This window comes from Cornus florida, unplaced genomic scaffold, assembly GCF_030987335.1.
Source record: "Cornus florida cultivar Cherokee Brave unplaced genomic scaffold, ASM3098733v1 CherokeeBrave_3.0.0_Hap2_Chr06, whole genome shotgun sequence".
Taxonomy (NCBI): domain Eukaryota; kingdom Viridiplantae; phylum Streptophyta; class Magnoliopsida; order Cornales; family Cornaceae; genus Cornus; species Cornus florida.
In genome coordinates, this window is record NW_026775576.1 from 67,214,627 (window position 1) to 67,224,102 (window position 9,476).

The 9,476-nt window shown below is 38.8% G+C and overlaps 1 pseudogene; it reads left to right on the top strand.

The window, feature by feature from the left end:
• Positions 1 to 6,146: 6,146 nt before the first annotated feature.
• LOC132315344 (small nucleolar RNA R71) lies at positions 6,147 to 6,245 on the top strand (annotated as a pseudogene).
• Positions 6,246 to 9,476: the final 3,231 nt, after the last annotated feature.

Here is a 9,476-nt window from a genome sequence, read left to right on the forward strand (position 1 = left end):
ATTAAAACAATCTCCATCTAATCATTTCCCACTTCTCACCTTTTGGGAGAAGTCGTCACTTTTTTACTACTTTTTCAACTTTTTTTTTTTTTTTTTTTTTTTTTAATCAGGTTCAATTATTAACCGAGAGTTTGGACCCTCCACCTTTCGGTACAAGAAGTTCAGTGCTTGATGAGGCTAGAATCCCTACTACTTAGTGAAAAGGGGTTGTTATCCACCTTTATCAAGAATGAAAGCTTTCAATGCACTACTAGCCCAATTGGGATATAACCAATTCAATCATCAACAAAGCATGTACCCTACAAATGAATGCTAGTGTGCACCTGTGCTAGTGTAGAATACTAGAGTGAATCTCAAACAATCACAAAATCAAGATGATGTGGACCACAAGTGTAAGCAAGATATCAATTTTTTAAAAAATTTACTCTTAAATGACATCCACAAGGTATACGAGGAGTATTGGACTCTCAAGTCAAGTAATTTTTAAATTCTAAGCAATATAGTCCTCAAAAGATTAAAATTATAGTTAATCATGGACCAATCATAGAAAATCCCTCAAATACACAAGTCATGCTCAAAATTTTGAATTTGAAAACAAACACTGCAAAGCACCATTACCCCCAAACTTAAATGGCATAGTGTCCTCAATGTGCAAAGAGAACAAAAGGAAAGAGTATACCAGTGCAATTAAGGCAAAGAATGGCTGGGACTGAAGTATCCAAAGTGGGTGGCATAGCCCCCCCAAACTTGGGATTATCTATGGTCATGAAATTTGGCACTTAGATAAACTCATCAGATAACAAAAAAGATAATACAGTGCATAGTGGTCATGCAAATGTAAATGGGATAGCAACTGATAATTAGAGAGAGGTAAAAGGGTGGTCCTAAAAATTTTGTACAGTACTCTCTCTCACTGAAGTCATTGAGATGCACCTGATGGAGTCAAACAGACATATATAAGAATATAAGAATATGACATCCATAAAGAAAGTATATATATAAAGCAGGATAAAGTGCATAGTACATCATAAAATCAAAGCCGACAAACCGGCTGTAAAAATAGTATACAGTGACAAAAATGTAGCAAGTATCACAAATATCAAGTATAATAAGGAAAAGGGACTGGGAATCTTAGGTGGATGAGGCAGGACGGGCAGGGGGCGCTCCGCGGATGTCTCGGGATAGATCACGAAATGCGGCCATGACATCCGTGCGGAGGGAAGCATAGTCAGCTTTGAGGGCGACAGTCTCTGCGTGGATAGATACCACTGTGTCCTCCAGAGTCTGAAGATGCTCTCTAAAGCTGGGTATGTGATCTGGAGCCTCAGGTGCTGGATCTGGAGAATGATGATCCTGAGTCTGCTTATTTGCGTGAATAGGTGACCCAGCTGGAGAGTGTTGCTCTGCGTCCTCTGCAGGCTACTCTAAATCAATGTCCATGTGTATGGCAGCCGGATCGACTACTGCGTCGTCTGCTGCCGGGTCTGCTGCTGCTGTTGCCTCCTCAGCCTCTAGCTCATCTGCTGCCTCTACTGTGTCATCCTGTAATCTCTTAATAATAGCATTGTAGCTCTTATCCCAGTCCTTCTTCTGGAATGTACAGGATCCTCTCTCAGGGTGCTCCCGTGAATGGAAAGGATAATGCTGGTCTAGCAAGATCTGGGTGATGAGGTGGCCAAATGGGAGAGACTTAGCCTTTTTGGGCCTCTCCTTGCTAATGTAATCATTATAGAGCTTCCTCATCACACTCCAGATGAGCGCAGGGATAGACAGCCAATGGCCTATATAGAAAGCGTACAGAGCTGTCAAGTAGTCGCCTCTCCGCTGAATCTTATGGCCGGCCATAAAGACGTTGCGGAACAAGACTGAGTCAAAGAACCACAAGTCATCTGGCAAATAGGTGCGAGTGGCGAAGGTCTCGCCATCAGCATAATGTCCTGTAAGGAAAACGACCATATCTGCATATCAAAGCCAGTATAGCTTGGGATATATCTCCTGTAGCTCTTGAGGGCAATCATGTAGACAATGGCATGATTTGGATAATGTGTCCATAGTGATAGAAATCATATGGCCATCAATGGATGTCCTCAGCTCCGCCGTGTTACGCGGGGGAGGCCGGAGGTTCTGGAAGAACATCCGTACTAGCCTCGGGTACCCCGGGTATGCGACAGAGGCAAAAATGGCTGCAAGGCCCCTCCGTAGTATATCATCATATGCGGATCGGGTAAGTACCGATCGGGAAAAGAAGTCTATGTCGAAGATTGACTTGTGCGCCACTGGAAGGCGTGAGTATCTACATAATAGCTGGTCTAACTCTTCGTCTGACTGAGCTGGCTGAGTTGATGGAGGTGAAGTATGCTTAGCCTCTGCCGAATGAGAAGGAGATGCTCCAGCATCAGAGTGTAATCTGCTGTCAGAATGGGGAGACTGTGTGGGCTCAGTTGTCTCCTCCTGGATCGGGTCCTGGGCATGAAATAGACCTGCCTCGTCATCCAAACTCGGCCTGCCTCGGCGGTGATAATGTTTGCGGGCTATAGTCTTGACCCTAGCCATGGCCTGAAAAATAATTGAAAACTTGCAAGGGAAGTCAGTGCTAGAATAAAGAGTTTAAAGCACAAAATAGAATCATGTATGTCAAGTGAGATAGACAAAACAGATAAATGACATGAATCTATGGAAGTGACAGGATGTGAACACGCTAAGTAGTATAAGTGTAAAATGTATCCAATGTGGAAAATCACAGGCATTAGGCATGAATGAGATAGCATGAACACAAGATAATATGCATGGAATGTGTATATGAAATCTGTGAAGTTTGATCGATCACAAAAAATGTGAGATCGATCTCACATGATCGATCTGAGAAATTGAGAAACTAAGTTCGATCGATCTCACTAGATCGATCTGAGAAATATGTTCGATCGATCGAACTGTGCGAAGAACACAAGCAGTCACAGATCTGTGACGTGGATGGCACGGGGCCTTCACGAACAAGGTCGTGGACCCATCAACACAACATAGCATCAATCCGAATCACTAAACGAGGCCCATACTCCCAAAATCAAAATCAAAAATTAAAAATCTAACAAAATATATATACACATATATATATATATATACATATATATACAAAATGAGTCAAAGTTTCATTAATGGAGAATTTCATTATCAAAATAGCATGGATCTAACATTTAAAGCATGTATGTATCAAATGGATGCTTAAAACCGAGAGAAGAAGAGGAAAATCGAAAGGGGTGAGATGCGAAATCTAAGAGGAGAGAGAGAAACGATGCTCTAGATGCTCGCCGAAGGTCTCGCCGGAGGTGGGAGAGTGGATGGGTGCAGCGGCGATGAAAGGGATAGGGTTTGAGAGGGTTAGATCGATCTTTGGAATCGATCTACAAACCCTCGGTTCTATTTTTTAAAAACTTCCCTTAACCAGTTCGATTGATCGAACTGAGACCTCAAATCGATCAAACTGAAATGATCTCTTTTTGAAAATATTTTTGAATTTTTTGAATTTTTTTTTTTAAATTAAAATTTTAAAATTTAAAACTAAAAATTAAAAATTGAAAATACAAATTTTTGGATTTTTGAATAAAATAAAATATTTTTGGGATTTTTGGAAAATAAAATAAAATAAAATAAATAAATAAAATATTTTTGGAATTTAAAATTAAAAAGTCAAAGCAAAGTCAAAGATAGCGAGATGAAGAACAGAGATCCATTTGAACAAAATGTTCGATCGATCTGACAAAGAGCTGAAATATGCAGGTTTTTGGGTTCAGAAATTTGTCTAAGTGTTGGAACTCAAGATCGATCGAACTTGAAGTTTGGATCGATCTAAGGACTTGTGATCGATCTGAGAACAAATTCGATCGATGAATTGAAATTAAAGATAGAAATGAGGGAGGAATAGGGTTTTGACACCCTACGAAATGTCTTGCTAGTCTTTAACGTCTCTAGCAAGACATTGGGCTCTTTTAGCCCAGATCAAACATCTTGTAGTGCATCCCCTCCTCAATAGGGTGATTAGTGCTTTGAACTCCACCCAACAAATGGTTCTTTAAGGAACTTGTTGGATTAAGCTCAAAAGACGTTTTCGGTCCTTAGTCAAGACAATCTTTGGGCTTCCACACCCTTTCAAAACAAGATTTTGAAACAACTTTCTTAGAATGTAGGGTTGAAGATGGACTTTTTGAAACCTTGGTCTCACACAAAAACTCAATTCCTTCACTTTTAAGGTCATGACATTTTTCTACAACATTAATCTCTTCATGCTTGTCAAATGAGTTGGGGGTTGGATTGAAAATATTCAACTTTACCTTCATGTGGGCAAATGAGATCTTCATTATCCCCGTCCTACAATTAATGTTGGTATTCGCGGTTGCCAAGAAAGGACGGCCAAGGATAACGGGAATTTGGCTCTTAGGATTTGGAACCGGTTCCGTGTCAATGACAACGAAATCAACGGGAAAGAAGAATTTATCAATTTTAATCAAGACATTCTCAATGATACCTCTAGGGGTTTTGATTGATCGGTCGACAAGTTGTAAAACCACCGACGTCGGTTTCAAGTCTCCTAAGCCTAATTTGACATATACCGAGTATGGAAGAAGATTAACACTAGCTCCTAGGTCAAGAAGAACCCGATTAATGATATGGTCACCAATGATGCATGAAGTGGTAGGTGAACCGGGGTCCTTAAACTTTGGGAGAGTGTTATGCTGCAAAATTGAACTTACTTGTTCAGTTAAGGCCACTTTTCTAGGTGCTTGACTTTTGTTCTTCCTCTTTTGGGTGCACAAGTCTTTCAAGAATTTGGCATAAGCCGAAATTTGCTTGATTGCATCCAAAAGTGGAAGATTAACTTTCACTTGCCTAAACACGTCCATGATTTCATTGACTTTGGCCTTTTGTTTTTTATTCGAAATGGATCATTTTAAGGTATCCGGAAATGGAGCTTTTGGCTCAAAAACCTTTTCGGAAATTTTCTTTGAAGTCTCTTCAACACAAGAAGTTTTCAAGTCATTTTGCAAATCTTTCTTTTCAAAATTACTTTTCAACACATTCTCATTTATATGGTCATGTACATGCAATGAAGGAGGAATATGATATGAAACGGGATGGGTGTCAACTTGTAGTTGCACCGGTTCACTCTCTTCATTGGATATACCCACTTGGTTGTCCACAATCTTTCCACTTCTTAAGGTAGTCACCGCATTAACATGCTCTATTGTGTGACCTTCCGATGAGGAATGAGTCTCCACAACACATTGTTGCTTTTGTGGGGCATTCACATGCATTTTTCCTTTCTCTTTTACATTCAAAGTACTAACTATTTGCCCTACTTGGGTTTCTAGCTTTGCAATGGATTGAGAGTGAGAATGAAGTAATTGTGTGTTTGCCTCTAAAGTGCCCAAAGCGGTCAAAACTTTCTCTTCAAAAGCGGGACTTCTAACATTTCCTTGGGAATCTGATGGTTGATTAGGAAAATGAGAATTAGATAATTGATTTCCTTGTGATTGGTATGATGGTCTAAAACCTTGGGAACCTTGGCTTTGCATTGGAGGTGGAATGTATTTTCCTTGAAAACCACCTTGAGAAGGGTTTAACCCTCCCCTTAGTTTTTCTAAGAGAAATTCGGGTGATTCCTCCAACCAGGATTGTAATGATTTTTATAAGGATTGTTCCCTTGATTAGCAAAAACAGCATTTGCTTGTTCATGATGCTCACTTTGCACATGTCCATGGAGACAATTGGAAGTAGAATGTAAAACACTTGAACAAGTCATACATGTCTCATTAGATGCATGATGAGAATGGTTAGGGAAGGAAGATACTTGATTCGCCGAATTTTGGTTGATCAAAAATTCATCAAACCTTCAAGATAATGATTTCATTTCGGCGGCAATTTCATTGGAGTGGTCTACTTGATGTAAGCCAACACTCTTCCTACCACTAGAATTTCTACCATTCTTCGAAGATAAAGTACGATGCAAAGAATTTTTACTCATGCTCTCATAAAGACGCCACACGTCATCCTCATTCCTATCAATGTAAAATCCACCCATGAAAGCATAAACCATGCCCTTGTAATTATCTGATAAGCTCTCAAAGAAATATTAAACTAATTGCCATTTGGGCATGTCATGATGTGGACACTTCCTAAAAAATTCATTAAAGCGTTCCCATGCCTTATGAAATGTTTCTCCCTCCCTATGTGAAAATTCTCGAATTGAGGTTCTCATGGAATTGGTCTTAGAAACCGGATAGTACTTCTTCAAGAACTCTTGTTGCATTTCTGCCCAAGAAGTTATTGAAAAAGGCCTAAGATTGTTAAACCAATATTTTGCCTTATCTTTAAGGGTGAATGGAAAAAGTTTAAGCCTTAAGACCTCTTCCGGCATGTCCGTATATTTTACGGTGGAACATACTTCAAGAAACTCATCCAAATGCTTGTAAGGTTCTTCACTTGGAACTCCATGATAATTAGGAAGCATTTGAATGGTTTGTGGCTTGATTTCATAGTGGTGTGCTCTAAATGGTGGCAATTGAATGCATGTGGGTGCATTATATTCATTAGGCACATAGTGATCTCTTAAAGCAAGGGGAGGATTAGCAATTGGAGGTGTAACATGGGTACCTTAGTTGCCTTGAATGATGAGAGGTGGTGGAGCATAGATTGGCCTTGGCATTCCCAATGGAACTTGGCCTTGTTGTTGTGGTGGGTGAACAAATGGCCTTGGCATGCCTAATAGAATTTGCATGTTATCATGATGCACATTGGGGTGGAGGATACCTTGTTGGTCTATGTGACCAAGGTCCTCCACATGGTCCTCATTGTGTCCTTCCATTAATGAAATGGATTGACTAGAACTACCTCTTCCCCTAGGGTTTCGAACAATGGATTCAAGATGAAAATTTAAAAGGACAAGAGTGGGTCTCAATGATCTATGACCATACATACACAATGCAACACAACAAGTAATAACAACAAACACTTCACCTTCATAACAAATCAACAATTAACAAACTTCCTCCACATACAATGTTCTCATACTCCCATGCTTAAACAATATGCACGAAAAGTAAATTGCCTCCACGCGGGCTCACGATTTATCTAAGAATTGAAATACAAGCCTCCACGCGGGCCGACGATTTAACTAAGGGATGAGTAAATAAAAGCTCACAAAGGTCCTTTAGTACTTCAACTCTAAATTTTTAGCTTAGCTTAGCAATTTTTTTTTAGATTTTTAACATTTTTCCTTACTTGCTTAGCTCCTTTGCTTGGAATATCCTTTGCTCACCTTCTAGTTCAATACTCCTAGTCAAACAAGAACAAACACAATAAGTAATAAAATTAAAAACAAAGTAAAGACACGATCAAAAGAGTACTAATTCCTAATTGATTCCACGAATACGACGTTGCCAATCAATCAATCCCCAGCAACAGCGCCAAAAACTTGGTGTTTTTCGGGTCGTCAACCCCGAAACCCAACAGTTTGTGAGATGTGGCCAAGTTTTACATTTAGAAATTGCCACTACTACCTTTCACTAAAAATATAGCTAGGGTGAGTAGGGATCGTCCCAAGGGATTGAGGGTCGCACTAGGTTGAGGAATCAAAATTAGGGTTAGTAGGTCGAGTGATCAAAGTAGTGTTTGGTTGGTTGGGTTAAACTAGATGCAAATTAAACTAAAGTCAACTATAATGCAATAGAGAGAATAAAAGAGAGATAGATCTTGGGGTTTAGAAATCACCACTAAGCATAACTTTTCTACACCTTTAATGAATGATTAATGAGGGGAAAAACATGTATTGCAACAAAATGTGTATGTGTGATTGTTCCAACAAGCATGGATAACAAATTAAGCATATATTGTCTAACACAACATGGTGAATAGCACAACATATCAAATTAAGCCATTAATCCTTTCTTTAAGCTCACAATCCAAACATATCACAAGGTTAGAGATACATATTACTTGCTTTTCATAAGTATGAAATATCAACAACAAGCATGGATTGGCCTCCTATTTAACAACTACTCTACAACTAAGCTAATGACATGAAATTAAACTAATTAAACTAAGGGCGATGTATAATCCATCAAGCAAAGAGTATGAACCATCAAATAAACTACAAGAACATGACATTAAGCACTATGTCTTGACAATCTCTAGATCCATAGCATCAACACACATAGACATGCATCAATAATACAAGAAATAGAGACAAACACATGAACATCTATTCTAGCATACATAGACATATGGATAGAATGAAATGATCAATTGGAAGCATTAAACCACATAAATCATTGAAGAAACAAGATATATATATATATATATATATATATATATATATATATATATAAAAGTGTCAAGACATGAATCACAATACAAATCCCCTCAAAAATACATAATTCAAGAAGTAGAAAGCATGCTTAGGGCTAACTCTAGCCCCAAGAGGATGTCTAGCCACTCATGGATGATGTCCTCCAACCCTCAAGGGCAAGCTCCATGGAAGAAATCTGTTCCTTGGTTGATGAAGAGTCCCAATGGTGTCTCTAGCTTCCTCCTCCTCTTTTGCTTCCTCACTAAGAATTCTCTAAAAATCCCTTCTAAATGAATCTACAAGGTATGATATGATATCATGTAAAAAGTAATCCTTATCCTTATATAGGTAGGTCAAATGACACCTAAAATGAGCTGGGGTCGTACAACAAATATTCCCCAATGATTGGCTAAAGGACAACTTTTTGTGAGCTAGAAATTTAACTTTTTTGCACTGGAGGAAGTTCGATCGATTGAACCTTGGACTTGGATCGATCGAACATGGCTGAGATCTATCGAACATGGCTGAGATCTATCGAACTTAGACTAGATCGATCCACGATGGCGGCACCTTTTTAAATAAAAACAAATCTGAGATATTTTGAAGATATTTTTGGGAAAAGGACAAAAGCAGTTGGTAGGGTGGTACAACTGGATAAGATCAATCATTTGGATAGGGACAAGAATGTTCGATCGATCAGAGAAGGAAGTTGGATCGATCGAACTTTGAAGATCTTTGTACAGGGACAATCATGGCTCAGATCCATCTTGAAATGCTAAGATCGATGAATGTTGGATCGATCGAACTTTTCTTGAGATCGATCAAAGTTGCTGGAATTCCACCATTTGCTTCCTTTTGCTCTTCTTTGCTCCTTTCTTTGAATCATCCCAGAATTGCTTCAATTATGCTCTTATTTGGCTGAGTTAGCTTATTTTGGGGATAAGTACCTGAAAATGGAAATAACACGAAATCAATACAAAATGGTAAAATAAGATAGATAAAGGTTCTAGAATACCTAAGCTTAAGGGGTTTAAATACGCACTTTTCAACGCTCATCAAGATCCAAATTAGAAAAATTTTAGGATGCTAGTAAGGACAAACTTAGGATGCACTTTAGTAAATTTTGGTGATGTGCGTC